Source organism: Denticeps clupeoides, chromosome 12 (genome assembly GCF_900700375.1).
Source record: "Denticeps clupeoides chromosome 12, fDenClu1.1, whole genome shotgun sequence".
In the NCBI taxonomy this organism is placed as follows: domain Eukaryota; kingdom Metazoa; phylum Chordata; class Actinopteri; order Clupeiformes; family Denticipitidae; genus Denticeps; species Denticeps clupeoides.
Window position 1 is genome coordinate 29096 of NC_041718.1, and position 14265 is coordinate 43360.

Sequence of the window (14265 nt, forward strand, 5' to 3'; positions counted from 1 at the left end):
AATCTTGGACTTTAAACAAAAGGGCTTTGAAAACATTACAAAGTGCGAAAACTCCCGCTTTACTGTCAAATTATGATGGAGAAAAGGCAAAAAAAGCTAAAAAAAGCCATGTAAATACTTTCATTTTAAAAGTTTTTTAATAGTTATTGCTTACAGCACCTGGTATTCCCAGGTAGTCTCCCATCCAAGTACTAACCAGGCCCAAGCCTTCTTAGCTTCTGAGATTTACATTTACATTTACAGCATTTATCAGACGCCCTTATCCAGAGCGACTTACAATCAGTAGTTACAGGGACAGTCTCCCCAGAGCAACTTAGGGTTAAGTGTCTTGCTCAGGGACACAATGGTAGTAAGTGGGATTCGAACCTGGGTCTTCTGGTTCATAGGCGAGTGTGTTACCCACTAGGCTACTACCACTTGTCTGAGATCAGACAAGATTGGGCATTCTTCAGCTAGTTTGTCCGTACACAAACTCTGCTTGAAAATCTTGAACTTTAAACCAAAAGGGCTTGAACACATATCAAAGAGTGAAAACTCCCGCTTTACTGTCAAATTATCATGGAGAAAAGGCAAAAAAGTTGGAGTGGTAAGCTTTTATTTGCAATACAACAAATAAAGTGCACACCTTCTAGAGGCAATGCAATACTGGGTCGATGAATGGAGCGGATGGAGCAGGCCCTATTTCCGACTCTCTGTTCTAAAAATCCGCTTAATATGACGTATCAGATATTAAACTGACATCAGGGTGCGTAGCACCTTAAGGCCGAGGGCTGGAAAACCCCACCTAATCGATTCAGCTCCACCCCACTCCATAGCCAAGCCTGTGAATGATCGTTGTAGAGCACGCACAGAAAAAGAAACCTGAAGAGAAGTTTAAAAAAAAAAAAAAAAAAGAAAAAAGGCGGAAAAACATATCAAAAAAAGAAAATACTCCATAACTTACTTTAAAAAAAAGTTAACAAAGTGATGTAAATACTTCCATTTTAAAAGTTTTACAATAGTTAAAGCTTACAGCACCTGGCATTCCCACGTAGTCTCCCATCCAAGTAGTAACCAGGCCCAAGCCTTCTTAGCTTCTGAGATCGGACAAGATTGGGCAATCTTGAGCTGGCATGTCCGTAAGCAAACTCTGCTTGAAAATCTTGGACTTTAAACAAAAGGGCTTTGAAAACATTACAAAGTGCGAAAACTCCCGCTTTACTGTCAAATTATGATGGAGAAAAGGCAAAAAAAGCTAACAAAGCCATGTAAATACTTTCATTTTAAAAGTTTTTCAATAGTTAAAGCTTACAGCACCTGGTATTCCCAGGTAGTCTCCCATCCAAGTACTAACCAGGCCCAAGCCTTCAAAGCTTCTGAGATCAGACAAGATTGGGCATTCTTCAGCTGGTTTGTCCGTACACAAACTCTGGTTGAAAATCTTGAACTTTAAACCAAAGGGGCTTGAACACATATCAAAGAGTGAAAACTCCCGCTTTACTGTCAAATTATGATGGAGAAAAGGCAAAAAAAGCTAACAAAGCCATGTAAATACTTTCATTTTAAAAGTTTTTCAATAGTTAAAGCTTACAGCACCTGGTATTCCCAGGTAGTCTCCCATCCAAGTACTAACCAGGCCCAAGTCTTCTTAGCTTCTGAGATCTGACAAGATTGGGCATTCTTCAGCTGGTTTGTCTGTACACAAACTCTGCTTGAAAATCTTGAACTTTAAGCCAAAGGGGCTTGAAAACATATCAAAGAGTGAAAACTCCCGCTTTACTGTCAAATTATCATGGAGAAAAGGCAAAAAGTTGGAGTAGTAAGCTTTTATTTGCAATACAACAAATAAAGTGCACACCTTCTAGAGGCAATGCAATACTGGGTCGATGAATGGAGCGGATGGAGCAGGCCCTATTGCCGACTCCCTGTTCTAAAAATCCGCTTAATATGACGTATCAGTTATTAAACTGACATCAGGGTGCGTAGCACCTTAAGGCCGAGGGCTGGAAAACCCCACCTAATCGATTCAGCTCCACCCCACTCCATAGCCAAGCCTGTGAATGATCATTGTAGAGCACGCACAGAAAAAGAAACCTGAAGAGAAGTTTAAAAAAAAAAAGAGAAAAAAAAGAAAAAAGGCGGGAAAACATATCAAAGAAAGAAAATACTCCATAACTTACTTTAAAAAAAAGTTAACAAAGTGATGTAAATACTTTCATTTTAAAAGTTTTACAATAGTTAAAGCTTACAGCACCTGGCATTCCCACGTAGTCTCCCATCCAAGTACTAACCAGGCCCAAGTCTTCTTAGCTTCTGAGATAAGACAAGATTGGGCAATCTTGAGCTGGCATGTCCGTAAGCAAACTCTGCTTGAAATCTTGGACTTTAAACAAAAAGGCTTTGAAAACATTACAAAGTGCGAAAACTCCGGCTTTACTGTCAAATTATGATGGAGAAAAGGCAAAAAAAGCTAACAAAGCCATGTAAATACTTTCATTTTAAAAGTTTTTCAATAGTTAATGCTTACAGCACCTGGTATTCCCAGGTAGTCTCCCATCCAAGTACTAACCAGGCCCAAGCCTTCAAAGCTTCTGAGATCAGACAAGATTGGGCATTCTTCAGCTGGTTTGTCCGTACACAAACTCGGCTTGAAAATCTTGAACTTTAAGCCAAAGGGGCTTGAAAACATATCAAAGAGTGAAAACTCCCGCTTTACTGTCAAATTATCATGGAGAAAAGGCAAAAAGTTGGAGTGGTAAGCTTTTATTTGCAATACAACAAATAAAGTGCACACCTTCTAGAGGCAATGCAATACTGGGTCGATGAATGGAGCGGATGGAGCAGGCCCTATTGCCGACTCCCTGTTCTAAAAATCCGCTTAATATGACGTATCAGATATTAAACTGACATCAGGGTGCGTAGCACCTTAAGGCCGAGGGCTGGAAAACCCCACCTAATCGATTCAGCTCCACCCCACTCCATAGCCAAGGCTGTGAATGATCGTTGTAGAGCACGCACAGAAAAAGAAACCTGAAGAGAAGTTTAAAAAAAAAAAAAAAAAAGAAAAAAGGCGGGAAAACATATCAAAGAAAGAAAATACTCCATGACTTACTTTAAAAAAAAGTTAACAAAGTGATGTAAATACTTTCATTTTAAAAGTTTTACAATAGTTAAAGCTTACAGCACCTGGCATTCCCACGTAGTCTCCCTCATCCAAGTAGTAACCAGGCCCAAGCCTTCTTAGCTTCTGAGATCAGACAAGATTGGGCAAGCTTGAGCTGGCATGTCCGTAAGCAAACTCTGCTTGAAAATCTTGGACTTTAAACAAAAGGGCTTTGAAAACATTACAAAGTGCGAAAACTCCCGCTTTACTGTCAAATTATGATGGAGAAAAGGCAAAAAAAGCTAACAAAGCCTTGTAAATACTTTCATTTTAAAAGTTTTTCAATAGTTAATACTATACGTGGTATTCCCAGGTAGTCTCCCATCCAAGTACTAAACAGGCCCAAGCCTTCTTAGCTTCTGAGATCAGACAAGATTGAGCATTCTTCAGCTGGTTTGTCCGTACACAAACTCTGCTTGAAAATCTTGAACTTTAAGCCAAAGGGGCTTGAAAACACATGAAAGAGTGAAAACTCCCGCTTTACTTTCAAATTATGATGGAGAAAAGGCAAAAAAAAGCTAACAAAGCCATGTAAATACTTTCATTTTAAAAGTTTTTCAATAGTTAATGCTTACAGCACCTGGTATTCCCAGGTAGTCTCCCATCCAAGTACTAATCAGGCCCAAGCCTTCTAAGCTTCTGAGATCAGACAAGACTGGGCATTCTTCAGCTGGTTTGTCCGTACACAAACTCGGCTTGAAAATCTTGAACTTTAAGCCAAAGGGGCTTGAAAACATATCAAAGAGTGAAAACTCCCGCTTTACTGTCAAATTATCATGGAGAAAAGGCAAAAAGTTGGAGTGGTAAGCTTTTATTTGCAATACAACAAATAAAGTGCACACCTTCTAGAGGCAATGCAATACTGGGTCGATGAATGGAGCGGATGGAGCAGGCCCTATTGCTGACTTCCTGTTCTAAAAATCCGCTTAATATGACGTATCAGATATTAAACTGACATCAGGGTGCGTAGCACCTTAAGGCCGAGGGCTGGAAAATCCCACCTAATCGATTCAGCTCCACCCAACTCCATAGCCAAGCCTGTGAATGATCGTTTTAGAGCACGCACAGAAAAAGAAACCTGAAGAGAAGTTTAAAAAAAAAAAAAAAAGAAAAAAGGCAGGAAAACATATCAAAGAAAGAAAATACTCCATAACTTACTTTAAAAAAAAGTTAACAAAGTGATGTAAATACTTTCATTTTAAAAGTTTTACAATAGTTAATACTATACCTGGTATTCCCAGGTAGTCTCCCATCCAAGTACTAAACAGGCCCAAGCCTTCTTAGCTTCTGAGATCAGACAAGATTGGGCATTCTTCAGCTGGTTTGTCCGTACAAAAACTCTGCTTGAAAATCTTGAACTTTAAGCCAAAAGGGCTTGAAAACATATGAAAGAGTGAAAACTCCCGCTTTACTGTCAAATTATGATGGAGAAAAGGCAAAAAAAGCTAACAAAGCCATGTAAATACTTTCATTTTAAAAGTTTTTCAATAGTTAATGCTTACAGCACCTGGTATTCCCAGGTAGTCTCCCATCCAAGTACTAATCAGGCCCAAGCCTTCTAAGCTTCTGAGATCAGACAAGACTGGGCATTCTTCAGCTGGTTTGTCCGTACACAAACTTGGCTTGAAAATCTTGAACTTTAAGCCAAAGGGGCTTGAAAACATATCAAAGAGTGAAAACTCTCGCTTTACTGTCAAATTATCATGGAGAAAAGGCAAAAAGTTGGAGTGGTAAGCTTTTATTTGCAATACAACAAATAAAGTGCACACCTTCTAGAGGCAATGCAATACTGGGTCGATGAATGGAGCGGATGGAGCAGGCCCTATTGCTGACTTCCTGTTCTAAAAATCCGCTTAATATGACGTATCAGATATTAAACTGACATCAGGGTGCGTAGCACCTTAAGGCCGAGGGCTGGAAAATCCCACCTAATCGATTCAGCTCCACCCAACTCCATAGCCAAGCCTGTGAATGATCGTTGTAGAGCACGCACAGAAAAAGAAACCTGAAGAGAAGTTTAAAAAAAAAAAAAAAAAAAAAGAAAAAAGGCGGGAAAACATATCAAAGAAAGAAAATACTCCATAACTTACTTTAAAAAAAAGTTAACAAAGTGATGTAAATACTTTCACTTTAAAAGTTTTACAATAGTTAAAGCTTACAGCACCTGGCATTCCCACGTAGTCTCCCATCCAAGTACTAACCAGGCCCAAGCCTTCTTAGCTTCTGAGATCAGAAAAGATTGGGCAATCTTGAGCTGGCATGTCCGTAAGCAAACTCTGCTTGAAAATCTTGGACTTTAAACAAAAGGGCTTTGAAAACATTACAAAGTGCGAAAACTCCCGCTTTACTGTCAAATTATGATGGAGAAAAGGCAAAAAAAAGCTAACAAAGCCATGTAAATACTTTCATTTTAAAAGTTTTTCAATAGTTAATACTATACCTGGTATTCCCAGGTAGTCTCCCATCCAAGTACTAAACAGGCCCAAGCCTTCAAAGCTTCTGAGATCAGACAAGATTGGGCATTCTTCAGCTGGTTTGTCCGTACACAAACTCTGGTTGAAAATCTTGAACTTTAAACCAAAGGGGCTTGAACACATATCAAAGAGTGAAAACTCCCGCTTTACTGTCAAATTATGATGGAGAAAAGGCAAAAAAAGCTAACAAAGCCATGTAAATACTTTCATTTTAAAAGTTTTTCAATAGTTAAAGCTTACAGCACCTGGTATTCCCAGGTAGTCTCCCATCCAAGTACTAACCAGGCCCAATCCTTCTTAGCTTCTGAGATCAGACAAGATTGGGCATTCTTCAGCTGGTTTGTCTGTACACAAACTCTGCTTGAAAATCTTGAACTTTAAGCCAAAGGGGCTTGAAAACATATCAAAGAGTGAAAACTCCCGCTTTACTGTCAAATTATCATGGAGAAAAGGCAAAAAGTTGGAGAAGGTAAGCTTTTATTTGCAATACAACAAATAAAGTGCACACCTTCTAGAGGCAATGCAATACTGGGTCGATGAATGGAGCGGATGGAGCAGGCCCTATTGCCGACTCCCTGTTCTAAAAATCCGCTTAATATGACGTATCAGTTATTAAACTGACATCAGGGTGCGTAGCACCTTAAGGCCGAGGGCTGGAAAACCCCACCTAATCGATTCAGCTCCACCCCACTCCATAGCCAAGCCTGTGAATGATCATTGTAGAGCACGCACAGAAAAAGAAACCTGAAGAGAAGTTTAAAAAAAAAAAGAGAAAAAAAAGAAAAAAGGCGGGAAAACATATCAAAGAAAGAAAATACTCCATAACTTACTTTAAAAAAAAGTTAACAAAGTGATGTAAATACTTTCATTTTAAAAGTTTTACAATAGTTAAAGCTTACAGCACCTGGCATTCCCACGTAGTCTCCCATCCAAGTACTAACCAGGCCCAAGTCTTCTTAGCTTCTGAGATAAGACAAGATTGGGCAATCTTGAGCTGGCATGTCCGTAAGCAAACTCTGCTTGAAATCTTGGACTTTAAACAAAAAGGCTTTGAAAACATTACAAAGTGCGAAAACTCCGGCTTTACTGTAAAATTATGATGGAGAAAAGGCAAAAAAAGCTAACAAAGCCATGTAAATACTTTCATTTTAAAAGTTTTTCAATAGTTAATGCTTACAGCACCTGGTATTCCCAGGTAGTCTCCCATCCAAGTACTAACCAGGCCCAAGCCTTCAAAGCTTCTGAGATCAGACAAGATTGGGCATTCTTCAGCTGGTTTGTCCGTTCACAAACTCGGCTTGAAAATCTTGAACTTTAAGCCAAAGGGGCTTGAAAACATATCAAAGAGTGAAAACTCCCGCTTTACTGTCAAATTATCATGGAGAAAAGGCAAAAAGTTGGAGTGGTAAGCTTTTATTTGCAATACAACAAATAAAGTGCACACCTTCTAGAGGCAATGCAATACTGGGTCGATGAATGGAGCGGATGGAGCAGGCCCTATTGCCGACTCCCTGTTCTAAAAATCCGCTTAATATGACGTATCAGATATTAAACTGACATCAGGGTGCGTAGCACCTTAAGGCCGAGGGCTGGAAAACCCCACCTAATCGATTCAGCTCCACCCCACTCCATAGCCAAGGCTGTGAATGATCGTTGTAGAGCACGCACAGGAAAAGAAACCTGAAGAGAAGTTTAAAAAAAAAAAAAAAAAGAAAAAAGGCGGGAAAACATATCAAAGAAAGAAAATACTCCATGACTTACTTTAAAAAAAAGTTAACAAAGTGATGTAAATACTTTCATTTTAAAAGTTTTACAATAGTTAAAGCTTACAGCACCTGGCATTCCCACGTAGTCTCCCTCATCCAAGTAGTAACCAGGCCCAAGCCTTCTTAGCTTCTGAGATCAGACAAGATTGGGCAAGCTTGAGCTGGCATGTCCGTAAGCAAACTCTGCTTGAAAATCTTGGACTTTAAACAAAAGGGCTTTGAAAACATTACAAAGTGCGAAAACTCCCGCTTTACTGTCAAATTATGATGGAGAAAAGGCAAAAAAAGCTAACAAAGCCTTGTAAATACTTTCATTTTAAAAGTTTTTCAATAGTTAATACTATACGTGGTATTCCCAGGTAGTCTCCCATCCAAGTACTAAACAGGCCCAAGCCTTCTTAGCTTCTGAGATCAGACAAGATTGAGCATTCTTCAGCTGGTTTGTCCGTACACAAACTCTGCTTGAAAATCTTGAACTTTAAGCCAAAGGGGCTTGAAAACACATGAAAGAGTGAAAACTCCCGCTTTACTTTCAAATTATGATGGAGAAAAGGCAAAAAAAGCTAACAAAGCCATGTAAATACTTTCATTTTAAAAGTTTTTCAATAGTTAATGCTTACAGCACCTGGTATTCCCAGGTAGTCTCCCATCCAAGTACTAATCAGGCCCAAGCCTTCTAAGCTTCTGAGATCAGACAAGACTGGGCATTCTTCAGCTGGTTTGTCCGTACACAAACTTGGCTTGAAAATCTTGAACTTTAAGCCAAAGGGGCTTGAAAACATATCAAAGAGTGAAAACTCCCGCTTTACTGTCAAATTATCATGGAGAAAAGGCAAAAAGTTGGAGTGGTAAGCTTTTATTTGCAATACAACAAATAAAGTGCACACCTTCTAGAGGCAATGCAATACTGGGTCGATGAATGGAGCGGATGGAGCAGGCCCTATTGCTGACTTCCTGTTCTAAAAATCCGCTTAATATGACGTATCAGATATTAAACTGACATCAGGGTGCGTAGCACCTTAAGGCCGAGGGCTGGAAAATCCCACCTAATCGATTCAGCTCCACCCAACTCCATAGCCAAGCCTGTGAATGATCGTTTTAGAGCACGCACAGAAAAAGAAACCTGAAGAGAAGTTTAAAAAAAAAAAAAAAAAAGAAAAAAGGCAGGAAAACATATCAAAGAAAGAAAATACTCCATAACTTACTTTAAAAAAAAGTTAACAAAGTGATGTAAATACTTTCATTTTAAAAGTTTTACAATAGTTAATACTATACCTGGTATTCCCAGGTAGTCTCCCATCCAAGTACTAAACAGGCCCAAGCCTTCTTAGCTTCTGAGATCAGACAAGATTGGGCATTCTTCAGCTGGTTTGTCCGTACAAAAACTCTGCTTGAAAATCTTGAACTTTAAACAAAAGGGCTTGAAAACATATGAAAGAGTGAAAACTCCCGCTTTACTGTCAAATTATGATGGAGAAAAGGCAAAAAAAAGCTAACAAAGCCATGTAAATACTTTCATTTTAAAAGTTTTTCAATAGTTAATGCTTACAGCACCTGGTATTCCCAGGTAGTCTCCCATCCAAGTACTAATCAGGCCCAAGCCTTCTAAGCTTCTGAGATCAGACAAGACTGGGCATTCTTCAGCTGGTTTGTCCGTACACAAACTTGGCTTGAAAATCTTGAACTTTAAGCCAAAGGGGCTTGAAAACATATCAAAGAGTGAAAACTCTCGCTTTACTGTCAAATTATCATGGAGAAAAGGCAAAAAGTTGGAGTGGTAAGCTTTTATTTGCAATACAACAAATAAAGTGCACACCTTCTAGAGGCAATGCAATACTGGGTCGATGAATGGAGCGGATGGAGCAGGCCCTATTGCTGACTCCCTGTTCTAAAAATCCGCTTAATATGACGTATCAGATATTAAACTGACATCAGGGTGCGTAGCACCTTAAGGCCGAGGGCTGGAAAATCCCACCTAATCGATTCAGCTCCACCCAACTCCATAGCCAAGCCTGTGAATGATCGTTGTAGAGCACGCACAGAAAAAGAAACCTGAAGAGAAGTTTAAAAAAAAAAAAAAAAAAAAAAAGAAAAAAGGCGGGAAAACATATCAAAGAAAGAAAATACTCCATAACTTACTTTAAAAAAAAGTTAACAAAGTGATGTAAATACTTTCACTTTAAAAGTTTTACAATAGTTAAAGCTTACAGCACCTGGCATTCCCACGTAGTCTCCCATCCAAGTACTAACCAGGCCCAAGCCTTCTTAGCTTCTGAGATCAGAAAAGATTGGGCAATCTTGAGCTGGCATGTCCGTAAGCAAACTCTGCTTGAAAATCTTGGACTTTAAACAAAAGGGCTTTGAAAACATTACAAAGTGCGAAAACTCCCGCTTTACTGTCAAATTATGATGGAGAAAAGGCAAAAAAAGCTAACAAAGCCATGTAAATACTTTCATTTTAAAAGTTTTTCAATAGTTAATACTATACCTGGTATTCCCAGGTAGTCTCCCATCCAAGTACTAAACAGGCCCAAGCCTTCTTAGCTTCTGAGATCAGACAAGATTGGGCATTCTTCAGCTGGTTTGTCCGTACACAAACTCTGCTTGAAAATCTTGAACTTTAAGCCAAAGGGGCTTGAAAACATATGAAAGAGTGAAAACTCCCGCTTTACTGTCAAATTATGATGGAGAAAAGGCCAAAAAAAGCTAACAAAGCCATGTAAATACTTTCATTTTAAAAGTTTTTCAATAGTTAAAGCTTACAGCACCTGGTATTCCCAGGTAGTCTCCCATCCAAGTACTAACCAGGCCCAAGCCTTCTTAGCTTCTGAGATCAGACAAGATTGGGAATTCTTCAGCTGGTTTGTCCATACACAAACTCTGCTTGAAAATCTTGAACTTTAAACCAAAGGGGCTTGAACACATATCAAAGAGTGAAAACTTCCGCTTTACTGTCAAATTATGATGGAGAAAAGGCAAAAAAAGCTAACAAAGCCATGTAAATACTTTCATTTTAAAAGTTTTTCAATAGTTAAAGCTTACAGCACCTGGTATTCCCAGGTAGTCTCCCATCCAAGTACTAACCAGGCCCAAGCCTTCTTCGCTTCTGAGATCAGACAAGAATGGGCATTCTTCAGCTGGTTTGTCTGTACACAAACTCTGCTTGAAAATCTTGAACTTTAAGCCAAAGGGGCTTGAAAACATATCAAAGAGTGAAAACTCCCGCTTTACTGTCAAATTATCGTGGAGAAAAGGCAAAAAGTTGGAGTGGTAAGCTTTTATTTGCAATACAACAAATAAAGTGCACACCTTCTAGAGGCAATGCAATACTGGGTCGATGAATGGAGCGGATGGAGCAGGCCATATTGCCGACTCCCTGTTCTAAAAATCCGCTTAATATGACGTATCAGATATTAAACTGACATCAGGGTGCGTAGCACCTTAAGGCCGAGGGCTGGAAAACCCCACCTAATTGATTCAGCTCCACCCCACTCCATAGCCAAGCCTGTGAATGATCGTTGTAGAGCACGCACAGAAAAAGAAACCTGAAGAGAAGTTTTAAAAAAAAAAAAGAAAGAAAAAAGGCGGGAAAACATATCAAAGAAAGAAAATACTCCATAACTTACTTTAAAAAAAAGTTAACAAAGTGATGTAAATACTTTCATTTTAAAAGTTTTACAATAGTTAAAGCTTACAGCACCTGGCATTCCCACGTAGTCTCCCATCCAAGTAGTAACCAGGCCCAAGCCTTCTTAGCTTCTGAGATCAGACAAGATTGGGCAGTCTTGAGCTGGCATGTCCGTAAGCAAACTCTGCTTGAAAATCTTGGACTTTAAACAAAAGGGCTTTGAAAACATATCAAAGTGCGAAAACTCACGCTTTACTGTCAAATTATCATGGAGAAAAGGCAAAAAGTTGGAGTGGTAAGCTTTTATTTGCAATACAACAAATAAAGTGCACACCTTCTAGAGGCAATGCAATACTGGGTCGATGAATGGAGCGGATGGAGCAGGCCCTATTGCCAACTCCCTGTTCTAAAAATCCGCTTAATATGACGTATCAGATATTAAACTGACATCAGGGTGCGTAGCACCTTAAGGCCGAGGGCTGGAAAACCCCACCTAATCGATTCAGCTCCACCCCACTCCATAGCCAAGCCTGTGAATGATCGTTGTAGAGCACGCACAGAAAAAGAAACCTGAAGAGAAGTTTAAATAAAAAAAAAAAAAAGAAAAAAGGCGGGAAAACATATCAAAGAAAGAAAATACTCCATAATTTACTTTAAAAAAAAGTTAACAAAGTGATGTAAATACTTTCATTTTAAAAGTTTTACAATAGTTAAAGCTTACAGCACCTGGCATTCCCACGTAGTCTCCCATCCAAGTAGTAACCAGGCCCAAGCCTTCTTAGCTTCTGAGATCAGACAAGATTGGGCATTCTTCAGCTGGTTTGTCCGTACACAAACTCTGCTTGAAAATCTTGAACTTTAAACCAAAGGGGCTTGAACACATATCAAAGAGTGAAAACTCCCGCTTTACTGTCAAATTATGATGGAGAAAAGGCAATAAAAGCTAACAAAGCCATGTACATACTTTCATTTTAAAAGTTTTCAATAGTTAAAGCTTACAGCACCTGGTATTCCCAGGTAGTCTCCCATCCAAGTACTAACCAGGCCCAAGCCTTCTTAGCTTCTGAGATCAGACAAGATTGGGCATTCTTCAGCTGGTTTGTCTGTACACAAACTCTGCTTGAAAATCTTGAACTTTAAGCCAAAGGGGCTTGAAAACATATCAAAGAGTGAAAACTCCCGCTTTACTGTCAAATTATCATGGAGAAAAGGCAAAAAGTTGGAGTGGTAAGCTTTTATTTGCAATACAACAAATAAAGTGCACACCTTCTAGAGGCAATGCAATACTGGGTCGATGAATGGAGCGGATGGAGCAGGCCCTATTGCCGACTCACTGTTCTAAAAATCCGCTTAATATGACGTATCAGATATTAAACTGACATCAGGGTGCGTAGCACCTTAAGGCCGAGGGCTGGAAAACTCCACCTAATCGATTCAGCTCCACCCCACTCCATAGCCAAGCCTGTGAATGATCGTTGCAGAGCACGCACAGAAAAAGAAACCTGAAGAGAAGTTTAAAAAAAAAAAAAGAAAAAAAGGCGGGAAAACATTTCAAAGAAAGAAAATACTCCACAACTGACTTTAAAAAAAAGTTAACAAAGTGATGTAAATACTTTCATTTTAAAAGTTTTACAATAGTTAAAGCTTACAGCACCTGGCATTCCCACGTAGTCTCCCATCCAAGTAGTAACCAGGCCCAAGCCTTCTTAGCTTCTGAGATCAGACAAGATTGGGCAATCTTGAGCTGGCATGTCCGTAAGCAAAGTCTGCTTGAAAATCTTGGACTTTAAACAAAAGGGCTTTGAAAACATTACAAAGTGCGAAAACTCCCGCTTTACTGTCAAATTATGATGGAGAAAAGGCAAAAAAAGCTAACAAAGCCATGTAAATACTTTCATTTTAAAAGTTTTTCAATAGTTAAAGCTTACAGCACCTGGCATTCCCACATAGTCTCCCATCCAAGTAGTAACCAGGCCCAAGCCTTCTTAGCTGCTGAGATCAGACAAGATTGGGCATTCTTCAGCTGGTTTTCCGTACACAAACTCTGCTTGAAAATCTTGAACTTTAAGCCAAAGGGGCTTGAAAACATATCAAAGAGTGAAAACTCCCGCTTTACTGTCAAATTATCATGGAGAAAAGGCAAAAAGTTGGAGTGGTAAGCTTTTATTTGCAATACAACAAATAAAGTGCACACCTTCTAGAGGCAATGCAATACTGGGTCGATGAATGGAGCGGATGGAGCAGGCCCTTTTGCCGACTCCCTGTTCTAAAAATCCGCTTAATATGACGTATCAGATATTAAACTGACATCAGGGTGCGTAGCACCTTAAGGCCGAAGGCTGGAAAACCCCACCTAATCGATTCAGCTCCACCCTACTCCATAGCCAAGCCTGTGAATGATCGTTGTAGAGCACGCACAGAAAAGAAACCTGAAGAGAAGTTTAAAAAAAAAAAAAAAAAAGAAAAAAAGGCGGGAAAACATATCAAAGAAAGAAAATACTCCATAACTTACTTTAAAAAAAAGTTAACAAAGTGATGTAAATACTTTCATTTTAAAAGTTTTTCAATAGTTAAAGCTTACAGCACCTGGTATTCACAGTTAGTCTCCCATCCAAGTACTAACCAGGCACAAGCCTTCGTAGCTTCTGAGATCAGACAAGATTGGGCATTCTTCAGCTGGTTTGTCCGTACACAAACTCTGCTTGAAAATCTTGAACTTTAAACCAAAGGGGCTTGAACACATATCAAAGAGTGAAAACTCCCGCTTTACTGTCAAATTATGATGGAGAAAAGGCAAAAAAAAGCTAACAAAGCCATGTAAATACTTTCATTTAAAAGTTTTTCAATAGTTAATGCTTACAGCACCTGGTATTCCCAGGTAGTCTCCCATCCAAGTACTAACCAGGCCCAAGCCTTCTTAGCTTTTGTGATCAACAAGAATTGGGCATTCTTGCAGCTGGTTATGTCCTGTACAGCCAACTCTGCTTGAAAATCTTGACTTTAAACCAAAGGGCTTGAACACATTACAAAGAGTGAAAACTCCCGCTTTACTGTCAAATTATGATGGAGAAAAGGCAAAAAAAGCTAACAAAGCCATGTAAATACTTTCATTTTAAAAGTTTTTCAATATTTAATGCTTACAGCACCTGGTATTCCCAGGTAGTCTCCCATCCAAGTACTAACCAGGCCCAAGCCTTCTTAGCTGCTGAGATCAGACAAGATTGGGCATTCTTCAGCTGGTTTGTCCGTACACAA

General features: G+C 39.2%; 8 pseudogenes; all 8 read right to left on the reverse strand.

The window, feature by feature from the left end:
* Positions 1-1005: 1005 nt before the first annotated feature.
* Positions 1006-1124, reverse strand: LOC114801460 (uncharacterized; annotated as a pseudogene).
* A 4170-nt stretch (positions 1125-5294) lies between these two features.
* On the reverse strand, positions 5295-5413 carry LOC114801436 (uncharacterized; annotated as a pseudogene).
* Positions 5414-9583: 4170 nt separating this feature from the next.
* LOC114801437 (uncharacterized) lies at positions 9584-9702 on the reverse strand (annotated as a pseudogene).
* A 436-nt stretch (positions 9703-10138) lies between these two features.
* Positions 10139-10257, reverse strand: LOC114801457 (uncharacterized; annotated as a pseudogene).
* An 813-nt stretch (positions 10258-11070) lies between these two features.
* On the reverse strand, positions 11071-11189 carry LOC114801471 (uncharacterized; annotated as a pseudogene).
* Positions 11190-12002: 813 nt separating this feature from the next.
* LOC114801449 (uncharacterized) lies at positions 12003-12121 on the reverse strand (annotated as a pseudogene).
* A 531-nt stretch (positions 12122-12652) lies between these two features.
* On the reverse strand, positions 12653-12771 carry LOC114801470 (uncharacterized; annotated as a pseudogene).
* Positions 12772-14144: 1373 nt separating this feature from the next.
* On the reverse strand, positions 14145-14263 carry LOC114801463 (uncharacterized; annotated as a pseudogene).
* Between the last annotated feature and the right edge of the window lie 2 nt (positions 14264-14265).